Source organism: Prionailurus bengalensis, chromosome C2 (assembly GCF_016509475.1).
Source record: "Prionailurus bengalensis isolate Pbe53 chromosome C2, Fcat_Pben_1.1_paternal_pri, whole genome shotgun sequence".
Lineage (NCBI taxonomy): Eukaryota > Metazoa > Chordata > Mammalia > Carnivora > Felidae > Prionailurus > Prionailurus bengalensis.
This window is the reverse complement of record NC_057350.1, coordinates 150,129,256-150,144,475: the sequence shown is the minus strand read 5'-3', so window position 1 is coordinate 150,144,475 and position 15,220 is coordinate 150,129,256.

The following is a 15,220-nucleotide window of genomic DNA, read 5'->3' as shown; positions in this document are numbered from 1 at the left end:
CTGGCTTTAGAATCTCGAAATTTCCATCTGATTGTGCTGAAAAGCAGTTAAGTGAAGTCCTGTTTAGAGTTCAGGAGGTGTCTCCAGCGGGTGGTCCTTGTAAGAGATGCAATCACTTCAATGTAGGATTTTTAGCCACGGGAAGGATCTCAAAGACATATGTCCATTTTGCACTTGTAGAAAACTCAGTGGCATTTGCAGGGACATACTAGAGCCTCCTAATTTATTATCCACAGAACTTAAACTTGTTACAAGTAACCCCCGTTTGAAAGAAGTCAGGAGACGCTTTGCTCTGATTCCTGATGTGTCGGTTTGAAGGCTTCTATTTTGGGTCTTGGGTGTTTCCCCTCGAACATGTATTAGAAATGCCATTATTTGTCCTGGAACTTCTCAAAGGCCCACGGAGCCAGTGTCATCTGCTATTACCTGGAACAGTTTGACTGAAAAGAAGGAAGTAGCTGTGGTCATTGTGAAGAGTGCTTCCTCTCCCGAATGATGAGTTCCCTAGAACGTCTTGTCTTAGTTTGAGTGCTGTAATAGCAGGGCTGAGACAAGCACCTGGGCACAGGGGGTTTATCTGGGAGCTCGAGGGAGCAGGGGGGAGGGAGCAGGGAAGAGAGAGAGAAAACAGTCTGGTGCATGCTGATGAGTGGGTTCCTGGTGTGGCAGCAGTCCCACTGGGGTCTCTGTGAGATACCTCTTGGAACGTGACTACCTGAGGCTAGGAGGAGAGTCTGGGGCATTTACTCACCAGCTCCCGTGGCCCGTTGGTTGAAGGCTTCTCCAGGGTGTCAGCTGCCCCTTCACTTCTGAATAGGCCTCCCTGCTCCTGCAGGGCCAGAGAAAGTTCTCCATAGAGAAGAGAGAAGCTGATGGCTGAGGTGGGAATAGCTACCAGGGAGCCGAGGGGACTAGCTGAGCTGCTATAACAAAACACCGTAGACTGGGTGGCTTAAATAGTACGCATTTATTTCTCACAGCCTGGAGGCTGAGAGGACCCAGATCAGGGGGCCCTCATGGCCGGGGGCCTGGTCAGAGCTCTTTTCTTGGGCTCTCTTCCTGCTGTGTCCTCACATGGTAGAGAGACAGCAAGCTCTATGGTTTTGTTCTTGTTAGGGCACTAATTCCATCATGAGGACCTCGCCCTCATGACCTCATCTAAACCTAATTATCTTCAAAGGTCTGACCTCCTGATACCATCACACTGGGGATTAGGGCATCCACATACGGATTTGGGGAAAACGCATTAAGCCCATAGCAGGCTGCACCATAGCTGCATGTGGAAAATATCTTCCTCTTTCGCTGGCATTTCTGCAACGTTAGTGGAATCCCTCAAATCTGGGGAGGAAGGTCCTCTCAGGTAAGACAAACCCAGACACCAACAGGTGAGTAAAACAGCCTGTGAGTAAGCAACATCACAATGATAAACGCCAAGGGACACTTTTGGGTGGTAGTCAATCCCACTGGGGACCCCTCAGGTGAGTGCAGAACTCGTACTTAAGTTATCTTACCTGAGTGGGTGAGGGAGCTGGGTATTTATACATCAACTCCAGACAGTCACTGGTTGAGGCTGGTTCCCGGAGGAAGGGCGGTAATTAATTCCCTAGCGCTTCTGGCCCACTGTGTGTGTGGGTCAAAGGGGTTTCTAGCTCCCACGGGAAGCCCGTAGAGGGACAGTTACAGCTGCTGGCGATGGGAAGCTGGGCCTGCAGGGACTCTCAAGGTCAGGATTGAGGGGTTATGTGACACTGCAGATTTATTCCTCTAGCACTTTGCTAACATTCAGTGTTAGAGCTTACCATATTTTATCTTAATTTCCTACAACCGTGCTTGGTACATAGCAGTTGCTCAATAAATCTGTTGACTGACCTCTTCGTCTATATGAATAGCTCACTGACCCATATGCCAGGGGACAGGAACTGTGACTTATGTGCTGGACGCATGCTAAGTGATCAATAAACATTTACGGTGCAAACAACTCTTATAGTTTAGTAGACTGGTTGTATGAGGTGCTTGGTGGTGAGTGAAAAGCCATTTGCTGACCCTCGGCTGGGTCACTGACTCCCAAACGGTCACAGGAATTGTCTTCAGCACCGTTTCTTTCGCCAGGGATGTAAGAGCCACCTGAAATGGGAGGTTGCCTCATGAATGGGTAACAAGTATGAGAAGCGTTCAGCCCCCAGTCATTGATCTCCACACAGAATAAGTCTTTACTTTTCATACTGAAAAGATGGGAGGAACAGTACTTGCTGGAGAAACAGGCTGCCACTGTCCTCAGGCCTGTCGCTGGGCTCAGTTCCCTTTGTCGAGGGTTTTAAAAGAAGCCTCTATGGTTATACCTGGGAAAAGTTAATAAGCAGACTCAAGTTCTATGATCCTGCCAATCCAGCTTCCCTCTGGAGCTGGGGCCCCTTAAGGCGGAGGACACAGGGTGTCCCTCAGTGGTCTCAGCTCCCAGCAGGGACACGTCCCGCCTTATCAGCCCACTTGGTGCCCAATGCAGGCCATTTTTCCTTCTTTGAATTAATGCCTGGGGTCACAGCTGTCCCAGGACAACCCTCCTGGGGAGAGCTCTTAGTTTTGAAAAATAAATTTAGGGGTACCTGGCTGGCTCAGTCAGTTAAGCATCCAACTCTCGATTCCAGCTCAGGTCACAATCTCATGGTTCATGGGATCGAGCCCCGTGTCGGGCTTTGCACTGACAGCATGTAGCCTGCTCGGGATTCTCTCCCTCTCCCTCTCTCTCTCTCTGCCCCTCCCCCACCAGAGCACCCCCTTTCTCTCTCTCGCTCTCTCTTCCCCCTCCCTGCTTGTGTCCATGTGTGCTCTCGTTCTCTCTTGAAATAAACATTTAAAAACAAATATGTAAAAATAAAATTAAAAGGTTTGAATAGGTATTGAATGCACATCATTCACAACTGAAAAGGTAGAAAAGAATGAATGAAATGAAATGAATGAAATGAAACAAAACAAAACGAAACAAAATGAATGAAAATGAAGTCTTACCCTCACCCCATCCTTATACCATCGTTAGAGGCAAAGAGTGATTCTAGTTTATAGTAAATTCTTCCAAAGGGAGTCCACGCATATACAAGTGCATCAAATAAGTGTCTCTCTCTCTCTCTCACACACACACACACACACACACACAATCCCAATATAAGCACATAGTACATAATGTTCTCTACTTCACCTTTTTCACTTAAAATATGTCTTGAGGCCACTTTGTATTGTTGGCATAATTCTACCTCAATATCTATAGAATAGCCCTTTATATGGATGTGCTTTAATTCATTGAGCCAGGGCCTTATTGTTAAGAATTTAAATAGTTTCCAGGGGCGCCTGGGTGGCGCAGTCGGTTAAGCGTCCGACTTCAGCCAGGTCACGATCTCGCGGTCCGTGAGTTCGAGCCCCGCGTCGGGCTCTGGGCTGATGGCTCGGAGCCTGGAGCCTGTTTCCGATGCCGTGTCTCCCTCTCTGTCTGCCCCTCCCCCGTTCATGCTCTGTTTCTCTCTGTCCCAAAAATAAATAAAAAACGTTGAAAAAAAAATTAAAAAAAAAAAAAAGAATTTAAATAGTTTCCAGTATTTTCCAATTATAACAGAAGCTCCTTGAACATACATCATTCTGCACATGCACAAGGTTACCTATGGCATGAATTCGTAGAAGTAGAATTGCAGAATTAAAGGGTTTGTACACTTAACATTTCATAAATATTGCCAAGTTCCCCTGCGTGGCAATTGTTCCCAACTGTCAAGGACAGCAGATTTATCTTTTCTTGCTTATTAATTCTTCAGCTCCAGCTACTTGGCCAGCTCCTCAGCCACACCCACCACTTGAGAGCATTAGCTCTGGGTTGGTGGAGAGCGGACCTCACTGAATGACTGGGTTCAATCTTTGAGTGACAGGTCTGTTTGAATTCCAGCATGTGTAGGAGGCAAAGTGTAGGCAACGCTTCTCAGTATGGCTGGTACTGCCCTCTAGATGATGTTTGGGAAATGTATGGGGACTTTTGTGGGGGGGGGGGTTGAGTACAGTAATGGGGGTGTCTATTGGTACTGGGGGAAATGGGGGCCAGGATGTCTAGGTGCCTGGCAAGCCCCTGGATAGACAACCACATAATGTTGAATGACCCACTAGACACTCAAGTAGGTGAATAAAGCCCATGATGATGACGTGAGCCCACATTTTGAAAACTCATATCACCAAGTCCCAAGGTTGCTTGTGGTATTGGAGCTCCCTCTACATACCTGTACTGGCCCATGAATCTAGCTGCCTTAGAAAAATCCTTATATCCTTTAACCTTTGGTTCAAATCATCAATGCAGAGAAAAATGTCTACAAAATTCAGTTGCAAAATGTGTTACTTGTCTTAAGACCAAACTTACTCATTCTAAGTAGGTGCAAACATCTGACAATTTCCTCTTCTAGTTAGCTGTGCCTGACCATTTACATATTGAGATACATACCATTTTATTCTAACTTGCTGTTACATTATGTAATGTACTTTCTCTCTATAGTATGTTATATTTGGGGCATTATATTGATTTTAAAAATATTATGTGTTTAAGTGTATTGTAAGAGTTCAAAATGTAACCCTCAGTAAAGGGAGTAGTATCTTTTGTCCAAAGTGGGTGTTGAGTCAGATGGGGTTGGGATTCAGGACTTAAAAACTTGGACGTTTATGGGGCGCCTGGGTGGCTCAGTCGGTTGAGCGTCCGACTTCAGCTCAGGTCACGATCTCACAGACCGTGAGTTCGAGCCCCGCGTCGGGCTCTGGGCTGATGGCTCAGAGCCTGGAGCCTGCTTCCAGTTCTGTGTCTCCCTCTCTCTCTGCCCCTCCCCCGTTCATGCTCTGTCTCTGTCTGAAAAATAAATAAACGTTAAAAAAAAATTTAAAAAGAACTTGGACATTTAAAGCCTAAGCATGATGTTTTTTGCTATCTTAATTCAATCAGGGGAAAGTAAGAGGGCAAAAGTTGGGAGCAGGGACTGAAGGCAGGGACCCTGGAAAGATGGGGTGGAGTGTGTAAGTGTGTGGAGGGCAGGGCGTCAGGATGTAGTGCAGAGAGAATGTAAGTACACATCCCTCCTTCCTCACCTCGCTACTGACTAATGGGCTTGACCACACCATCCAACCTGCACTCACTTCTGTGGACAAGCCTGAGATCCGAGGATGGACAGGGAGGTCCCACATGCCAGTACGGAGGTGGGCAGATATTTGGGGTTTTGGGAAAAGCAAGTTTGGGCTGCTTTGTGCAGGGATAATATTGAACAACGTCCAAAAGGCATGTTGACGGGAAAGTAGCCCAGAGAAAAAATCATTTCATGCTAAAAAGCGGCGGTATTTGAACTGCGAGAGTTTGTACCATAAATGTAAAAAGTTCTATTTAGATTTTCATTCCTTAAGGAATAGCACAAACCTGCAGCGAGTGCAATAAAATGTTAAAAATTGGCAGCCTAGAAATGAGGGATCTGTGCATATATTTTCCTAGCACCCAGGATGATGAGTGAAGGAAAGAGTTTGTTTATCAGCTTCTGTAACTTCCCCAGAGATGGCTGGCAACAGACGGGCCTCCAGCTGCGCGGGGAGCTTTGGGGTGCTGGGCCCAGGGGCTGCCGAAGACTAGAAAAGGAGTGAGAATGTGATCCTATCTGCCAGATTGTGTTTCTTATGTAAGTTTCTGGAGCTGAAAGAGATTAAATCTTTGAGCAAGAACGTTGGCTTATATTTTGGGTCTGCCTTCATTTGGGTTCCCCACTCCCCAACACAGAGCCCGAGACAAAGACCTGGATGCAGGTAGTGTGTTTTGGAGAGCATCCTAGACTGCTGAACTGAGAAGGTTGGAAAATGAGTCTGGGAAGAGAGAAAAGTCAAGTAAATGTGGCTTAATAAAGAGGTTATTGATGAAGGAAACGGGCTCAGTCTAGCTGGGGCCCTTCTGAACAGCTGTATAGGAAACACCTCTCACCATTGTAGCACTGAAGCATTAATCCATGACTCCTATGTCCTATTGTTTGAGGGCTCTGTGATGGGTTGGGGGTAGGGCAGAGAATACAGATGCAGGTACTCGATGAGGATAGCCACCGGCCTGTACAGGAACCGTCCCCAGCAGCTGCCGACGAGTACAGGTGGGCTGAGGGGACGTGGGTGAAGCATGAACAGTGTCTCCTGCGGCCCCTAAGTGCAAACCTGAGGAAAGATCCCATTACATTCCTGAACTGTGAAAATATGCAGGCCTTCCTATTTTGTTCTTTGGAGGGAAGTGCGCACCAATGGGTACAAATATTTTGCCTGGAGAAACGTTCAAGTAACACATCCTCTTTCTTATGTCGAGTACTGTGATCTTTCCTCTCCGACCCTGGGAACTTTGTAAGTCCTGGGTCTCCCACTCATGGTTTGTGCAACGCAGAGCAAGCCACTTTGGTGTCATGATTCTGTGTTTGCACAACTGTTGAACATGGCATGTAAGAATCATCTCCTAGAATGGTGTGAACTCTCAATGGGATAAACCTTAGTGGAGGTGAGTTCTTGGGGACAAGAAAACTTGCACTTTCAGCCTTTTCCCACATTCAGCTCTTCTTGGAACAAAAAGACTTGTCTCAGGACGAGATACTGATGGGAGGAGGGAGTAGAAGTGAGAGGTGTTTTCGGATTGGGTCACTAACACAGATTTGCGCTAAGCCTCCTAAGCTTTATCACTCACTCTCTTCTCTGCGAACAGTGGCTCCTTTGAAGTCAAAGTGGAGGAAGAATCGCACTAAAAGCTCAAGTCCTCTAAAGCTTAAGTTTTGGGAGACTTATTCTGGGCTCCCCATGGACGACCCTTGTATAACAAGATGCTAATTTTAAAGAGAAATCATGGATGCAGAGAGCAGGAGTGATAGCGCAGCTCTTTCTTGGCAACCCTAGTTGCCGCAAGAGTTGCCAGGCTGCTAAAGGCATTCGCTTGTGCTGTACACACAGCTGGGAAATTCAGAAGTGAGGAGCTGGGTTTGTCACCAGCCAAAGCCCTGGAACTCACAAAGCAATCTGCTTTCCTTGGGAAGATACAGATGGGCCTAAAGGATTCATCTAGAGAAATGCTGCTGGTGTCATGATATGGCTGTGTTTCTTTTTCTTCCACCCATAACTGTTCGTTTTCTTGCTCTATTTATTTTATTTTATTTTATTTTATTTTATTTTATTTTATTTTATTTTATTTTTTTAAAGGACAATGCAATAGGCACTGCAATTGGAAAGAACTTGCCTTCCCAGGGCACACTCTCATATATTAATATAGATGCTTCATCAGATGCCATGGGTGCCTTGTGGGTCAGTCTGACTTCCAGCTCCTAGCCCCTGTGACTCTTTGCCTGAGTGTTCTCCCTGGTGATGGGAAGAGTCTTCTCGGCCATCAGAGGTGGGCTTTAAGTGCTGGGGATTAACGGTCCCCAGGAGCAGCCCTCAACCGGCCACTCATGGGAAGCAATGAACACATCCCCAGCTCTCTCACCTAAGCCATGTTCTACGCTGGCTGTCATAGGTTCCCACCAGGGTTCAGCCCCAGTTGCCCTTGGTGGTACCATGCCCAACAATGCACCTTTCAAGTGGCTGCCTTCCTTGCTCTGTTTCACTCCCTTATTTCCATCCCCTGTGCTGTCTGGGATCACCTCCCAAGTATACCACTCGCCCTCAAAGCCTTTGCTCAGGTCTACTTCTGGGAAAACCCAAATTATGACAGTCAAATTTTCAGCTTCCATCAGATTCATATTCCAGAGTTAAAAATATTCCTCATGCTTACCCTCGTCATGGGCAATAAACTCTCTGTGGACCGTGTGGCTAAGAGACAGTCCTGGGATGCTGTGGTAACTAAGGGAGTGGTGTTGGCCTCAAGGAATTTATTAGAGGCTGACATGCGGACGTAGACACTAGGGTTTATCTTAACGGGTTGCAGAAACTTCCTTTTATACAACTTGGCAAAGGATTTGCTGCATGGAAAGTGGCCTCACCTTGGCATCAGGACTCTCATCCTTGTATAGGACCATCAAACCACATGAGAAACCCCAAGTGCACATTTCCTTGAGTCTGAATCACTTGTTCTGGACTAGTTCTTCTCAGTGTAGAGTCCACTGAGAAGAATCATCAGGGGTGCTTATTAAAAAGGCAGAGTTTGGGCCTTATCTTAGACCTGCTGCATCAGAACCTCTGAAGGTGGGGCCACGGTGTGCTTTTTAACAAGCTCCTGAAATGTCTTGGCCAGGCTTCCCCGAAGCCGACCTGAGTAATGCATCTGGTAGGAGAGTGGGGGAACCAGGGCAGGAATGGGGGAAGCCAAGGCAGGGTGCATCCCAAACAGAGCCCCATAGAAGTTAGCCTCCATTTGATCCTGCAAGGGAGCTCTGGCATTTAAGTTACATCTCAGTGATGTCCCTACCTCAGTGATGTCTCCTGCACCTGTCAGTCATTGGCTAAAGGCAGGCAAACTCACTGGCACTTCTGGTTCTCTGGAGGTGAAGGCAAAGAGACTCCAGTAGCTTGAGCATAGCCCTCTAGAGTCATAAGTGGAAGCCATTAGAAGCTGGGGCAGGGGAACACGGAAGAAACAAAAGGGATCCAAGGGCACCTGGGTAGAACAGAGACGGTGTTCACTCCAGCAGGTGATTATAAAAGTCATGGGGCTTCTCATGTGGCAAAATCAAGACACTGGACTAGAATGAATTCCATGGAGTCTCCGGAGACAGTAGGAGTGGGATCGAGGGGGAGGTGGGGCAGGGTTGTGGCTCCATTGGACAGTTCCAGGTGAACTTAGCTTTCCAGGCCAGCTCCTTTTGAGATCCCCCCCACCACTGAGCTATGCAAACATGCCTTTTCATTCTTTCTGGTTGTCGGATGGGTAACTTTTAGTCTGCACACCCATGCTATTATCAAAGCATGATTGAGTGAGACCTGCAAAGCCTCTCTCTGCTGGAAGAGAAGGAGCCCCCATACTTACTGCCAAGTCCCTCCCCTGCCCACAGATACTCTAAAGGACATCCCAATCCCAGGAGAGGCTCACTATAATTATTTGAATGGTATGAGAGAGTCATTTCACAGGCTATTTAAAAAATTTTTTTTGGTAATGTTTATTTTATTTTTGAGAGAGAGAGAGACAGAGCATGAGTTGGAGAGGGGCAGAGAGAGAGGGAGACACAGAATCCAAAGCAGACTCCAGGCTCTGAGCTGTCAGCACAGAGCCCGATGCAGGGCCCAAACCCACAAACCATGAGATCATGACCCGAGCCAAAGTCAGACGCCTAATCAACTGAGCCACTCAGGTGCCCCAACAGGCTATTCTTTTTAAGCAGCTGCCTTGCTGTCAAGTCCTAGGAGTGTCCTGGGAAAACCAGGATTATTATTATTTCTTTTGGGGTGAGGGGAAATTATGTCTACATAAAATTAATGAATTTTTGGATCATTATAAAAGGGAAACAAGAATGGATGGAAATGTAGGAAAAGGCGGGAAGGGATGCCAGGCCCAGCCAGGACTTGCTTCACATTCCCGGCTTGGCACATTTCTGCATTTGGCCCCCCCAGCAGCCACCTCTCAGAAACACTCCTGTGAAGGACTTGTCATTGAGGTCAGTGGAGCCTCTGTGTGGCCAGAACCCGATCATTGTTGGAGATGAAAACACACTCTTCCTTTCGGGGAGAAGTTACAAACGCTAGACCTTTATCTGGGGCAGGGACCAAAACATCTGATGGTTTGTTGGCCAACTTGGAAAGCTTTAGCAGTGGAAAGTCTGGCTGCTGGATTATTTGCATTTCTGTCAGGGCTTAGAGGCTCTGAGCTTTCTGGGCCACATCAAAGGTGATGTCCCCCTGCCCCCTCTCGATTCCTATAGCTTGGGTCCTCATGGGTTCTTCCCTAGGCTGTTATCATAGCTTCTGAATCCAACCCTTCCTTCCCCTGTTCCCTCCCCTCTTCCTTCCTTCCTTCCTTCCTTCCTCCATCCCTCCCTTCCCTCCTTCCTTCCTTCCTCCCTCCCTTCCTTCCTTCCTCCCTCCCTCCCTTCCTTCCTCCATCCCTCCCTTCCCTCCTTCCTTCCTTCCTCCCTTCCTTCCTCCCTCCCTCCCTCCCTTCCCTCCTTCCTTCCTTCCTCCCTTCCTTCCTCCCTTCCTTCCTCCCTCCCTCCCTCCCTTCCCTCCTTCCTTCCTTCCTCCCTTCCTTCCTTCCTCCCTCCCTCCCTCCCTTCCCTCCTTCCTTCCTCCCTCCCTTCCTTCCTTCCTTCCTTCCTTCCTCCCTCCCTCCCTTCCTTCCTCCATCCCTCCCTTCCCTCCTTCCTTCCTCCCTCCCTTCCTCCCTCCCTCCCTTCCCTCCTTCCTCCCTCCCTTCCTTCCTTCCTTCCTCCCTCCCTTCCCTCCTTCCTTCCTCCCTCCCTCCCTTCCTTCCTCCCTCCCTCCCTTCCCTCCTTCCTTCCTCCCTCCGTTCCTTCCTTCCTGCCTTCCTCCCTCCCTTCCTTCCTTCCTCCCTCCCTTCCTTCCTTCCTCCCTCCCTCCCTCCCTTCCCTCTTTCCTTCCTCCCTCCCTTCCTTCCTCCCTCCCTTCCTTCCTCCATCCCTCCCTTCCCTCCTTCCTTCCTCCCTCCCTTCCTCCCTCCCTCCCTTCCCTCCTTCCTCCCTCCCTTCCTTCCTTCCTTCCTCCCTCCCTTCCCTCCTTCCTTCCTCCCTCCCTCCCTTCCTTCCTCCCTCCCTCCCTTCCCTCCTTCCTTCCTCCCTCCGTTCCTTCCTTCCTGCCTTCCTCCCTTCCTCCCTCCCTCCCTCCCTTCCCTCCTTCCTTCCTCCCTCCCTTCCTTCCTTCCTTCCTTCCTTCCTTCCTCCCTCCCTCCCTTCCTTCCTCCATCCCTCCCTTCCCTCCTTCCTTCCTCCCTCCCTTCCTCCCTCCCTCCCTTCCCTCCTTCCTCCCTCCCTTCCTTCCTTCCTCCCTCCCTTCCCTCCTTCCTTCCTCCCTCCCTCCCTTCCTTCCTCCCTCCCTCCCTTCCCTCCTTCCTTCCTCCCTCCGTTCCTTCCTTCCTGCCTTCCTCCCTCCCTCCCTCCCTTCCCTCCTTCCTTCCTCCCTCCCTCCCTTCCTTCCTCCCTCCCTCCCTTCCTTCCTCCCTCCCTCCCTTCCTTCCTCCCTCCCTCCCTTCCTTCCTCCCTCCCTCCCTTCTCTCCTTCCTTCCTCCCTCCCTCCCTCCCTTCCTTCCTTCCTCCCTCCCTCCCTCCCTTCCCTCTTTCCTTCCTCCCTCCCTTCCTTCCTCCCTCCCTTCCTTCCTCCATCCCTCCCTTCCCTCCTTCCTTCCTCCCTCCCTTCCTCCCTCCCTCCCTTCCCTCCTTCCTCCCTCCCTTCCTTCCTTCCTTCCTCCCTCCCTTCCCTCCTTCCTTCCTCCCTCCCTCCCTTCCTTCCTCCCTCCCTCCCTTCCCTCCTTCCTTCCTCCCTCCGTTCCTTCCTTCCTGCCTTCCTTCCTTCCTGCCTGCCTTCTGCCCTTCCGATACCCATTGCTGTGCAACAAATTACCGCAAAACCAGACCCTTCAGGAACTCTTTCTGGTAGTGACCTTCACATTCCTGTGACTCCAGTTTCCTTGCTGGCATCTGTCTTCTCTCTGAACCCGAGATCTGGGACCAAGCCAGAGTAAGGGCATCTAGGAAAGACTATTTCTCTAACCAGGTGCCCCACCCCTCCATTTTACCCCTGGGGCCTGTCCGTCTCCCTGCTCACAGTTAACTGAATTTTCCAGTTGTGCCTTTTACATTTGAGGCCAATGTGGCCGAAGCACAATGGGGCATCATCTCATATCTCCCTTTAAGGCTAACATTAGCTTAAGAGGTTCAGTGGAAATGGGAAGCTGGTTGCTCACAGACTTTGTGGGATGTTGGTGAGTCAGGTGTGGACCAAGCCTGCTGTGTTTGGAAAATGAAGTGCCTGCCACCTGAGCTTCTCTGCCTGGTCCAGGATAGGGCGCTTCCTGCCAATTGTGGACTCACTCTGTGCTCTGAGGTGTGAGCTTAGCATTTATTCTTCACCTGGTCAGACAGTCCCTATTTTTCATTGAGATAGCAGGTTATACTTGGAAGAGGTTTGAATGGAGAGGCTGGGGAGAAAGGCATTCTTTGAATCATAAGAGCACAGACTTTGGTGTCAGAAAATCTCAGGTTTAAATCCCTGCTTTGCCCCCTTTGGCTGTGTGACCTTGCCTGTGTTGCTGTGTCTCTCTGATTCTCTCTGTAAAATGAATAGCATAATGGCGACTTCTCTTGGTCACTGTCAGGATTAGATCAGATGCACGAGTCCTAACATAACACATAACCAGCACATAGTGTATGCCAACTGCTGCCACCATCACTGAAGATTAAAACATGCTTTTTGCTTGTTGGGATTTCCCAAACCTTTTAAACAAATTTTCTGAAAAATTGGAAGACAAAAAAAAAAAAAAAGAAAAAAGAAAAAAGGATGTTGCACTTTCAGGGTTGGCTATGGGATATAAACTCTCACCTTGCCTAAATAGTTTCCAACTTTAAAAAAGTTAGGGGCACCTGGGTGGCTCACTCAGTCAGTTAAGTGTCCAACTTTGGCTCAGGTCATGACCTCGCAGTTCATGGGTTTGAGCCCCATCTCGGGCTCTGTGCTGACAGCTCAGAGCCTGGAGCCTGCTGTAGATTCTGTGTCTCCCTCTCTCTCTGCCCTTCCCCCGCTCACACTCTGTCTCTCTCTCAAAAATAAATAAAGCATTAAAAAATTTTTAAAAAGTTAAATGCACTGAAAGCCAGTTTTAAAGAGCCTATATCACTCATGTCTGTTTCCAGCATTGAGGGTGGGGGAGAAGGCACAGCACTGTGCTCATTTGCAGTGTCCTTGCAGCCTAGAACCTGGAAGTGCCTTGGTCCTGCTTCCAAGGGAGGCTGTGAGTCCAAGAGCAGTGTCTTTCCCCCTCCTCCTTGGGACAGGACTTCTGCAGTAATCACCGGGCCTGAGAAGGCAACCTTCAGCTCTCACCATCCCTGCAGCAAAGGGCATACGCATGTAGGATGATTTACACTCTCCTCACCAGGTGTGTGTGGTGAGAGCAAGGCACGGCCTTCAGAAGGCCCACACTGTAATTACTTTCATTTTATGAGAAGTGTGCTTAAATTGTAGTCCAATTTGCAAAACTAGGCCAACTAACGGATCAACAGTGATGCAACTTTGAAGTGTGCTTGAAGTTGTCAAAATGGGAACAGCAATTAGAAGACCTTTTATGAGCAAATTACTTCCTTTTAGACATGGTTTTATGTCCTGTAAGTGTGTCTGTGTGTGTGTGCATAATTTATGTGTACATATTTTATCAATTATATGAGGTACATGTTTTTTTCACACTTTCACATTCTGAAATCCGGACATGTGTTAGTCTATGGCATCTTATAATCACTGGAGACTATTTGGCCTGTGCTTGTCACTGCACACGGATGCACAACCTTAGCCTTGGTTGTTCGTACCGGTGCCATATCAACTGAGTAGTATGCATTGCTGCAGTATGCGTGTTGGCTTTTTTTTTTTTTTAAGATTTTATTCTTATGTAATCTCTACACCCACTGTGGAGCTCAAACTCACGACCCTGAGATCAAGAGTCACGTGCTCCACCAACTGAGCCAGCCAGGCACCCCTCTGCATGTTGGCTTTAAACACTATTTAAAATGTCTTCGGAAAGGTTACACTACAATTGACATTGAAATGAAAAGTTATTGTGTGCATAGAAGGGCACAGAAACAGTAGTAAAACCTAGAGATGTTGTCCATGAAGCAAATAGGCTTGCTGTTGGAAAAATTATTGCAGTTCCGTATTTTCTCAGCAAACCATAGTCAAGTACTTCACATAGGTCATAAAAAGGAAGATACCCACAAGCAGACAAAGCTGTACTGCATTTTGTGTTGGGATACTTAACAAAATGATGGCCCAGTACCCTCTAAGCTGTGCAACTGAAGGCAGGAGAGATTGCCAAATTCCTTAGAATAGATGAAAGAAATTTCAAAGCAACAAGGGATTGCTGTGACTGATGTATGCATCATGCAGGATGACTATCAAGGAATTCTGTTTAATCAACAGCATTTTTGCTTCAGTGTTCCTAAAACAATGGTATATATTACAACCAGTAGTCTTAGAGTGTATTAAATATAATATATTGAAAATGACACATAAATAGGTCATTAGCAGCAAATGCTGACATTGCCTGGAAAATATGTTGGGCATATTATATATAATGCTTAGCAAATAACAGGCACACACTGTCTTCACAACACACACTTCTTTTGCTCACTGGCCCCTCTTGTAAACAATTCTAAAACTAGACAAAATATATGACACAACTGTTTTCAGTACAAGACAGCAGGCCATGCAAGACTCTAATTATTGAGAGGAGAAACTTCCATTTTCTCTGACCCTATGCCTGGGGGCGCTTTCCAGACTGGAGCAGAAAAATTGAGTCCAAGTAGAACACAAAGGTCTTCCTGTGTGGAGAAAGCAGGGAATGAAGTTTGGGGTTGCTGGGTGACTGGAGTCAGCAGAGTGGGATGCCAAGTAGGAGAGATTGCACAGCGGGGAGCAGTGTGAGCTGGGTATGGGCAGGACAAGACTAAATAGATACCGAAAGCTGTGACATGCTGGGAAACGTTGGATTTCCATGTAGCCAGAGTTCAGAGATCTTGCTGAGCACCTTGAACCTTCAGTTGAGACCTCAGATCTTACTTTAGGAGTAAGGAATACATCCTAGATTGAAGGCCAGAACACGAACATAACTGGGTGCCTTTCACAAAGCCTAAATCAAAGCCTGACAAGGTCAAGAAGATCCACCAGTAATTTAGCCACTTGTCAGAACAAAATCTAACATTATTTAAAGGAAAATTACATAGTCCAGGCTTCCTATAATGTATCATCCACAATGTTCAGCGTATAGTAAAAAAAAAATTACCAGATATGGGAGGCAGGGAAATAAGTCCCACAGTCAATGGAAAAAGCATTAAATAGAAATACATCTTGAAATAACCCAGACGTTGGAATTCAGCAGTAAAAGGCTTAAAACAATGATTACAAATAAGTTCAAGATTTAAAAAGAAAAGATTGATGGGAATGAGTGAATGGACAGGTAAGAAGACAGGGACTTTAAGAGTTGTTAAAATATGTGTAAGGATTAAAAGGAAAAATTGACAGAGTGAGTGAATAGACTGGGAAGCTGAAAATGGAAACAAAT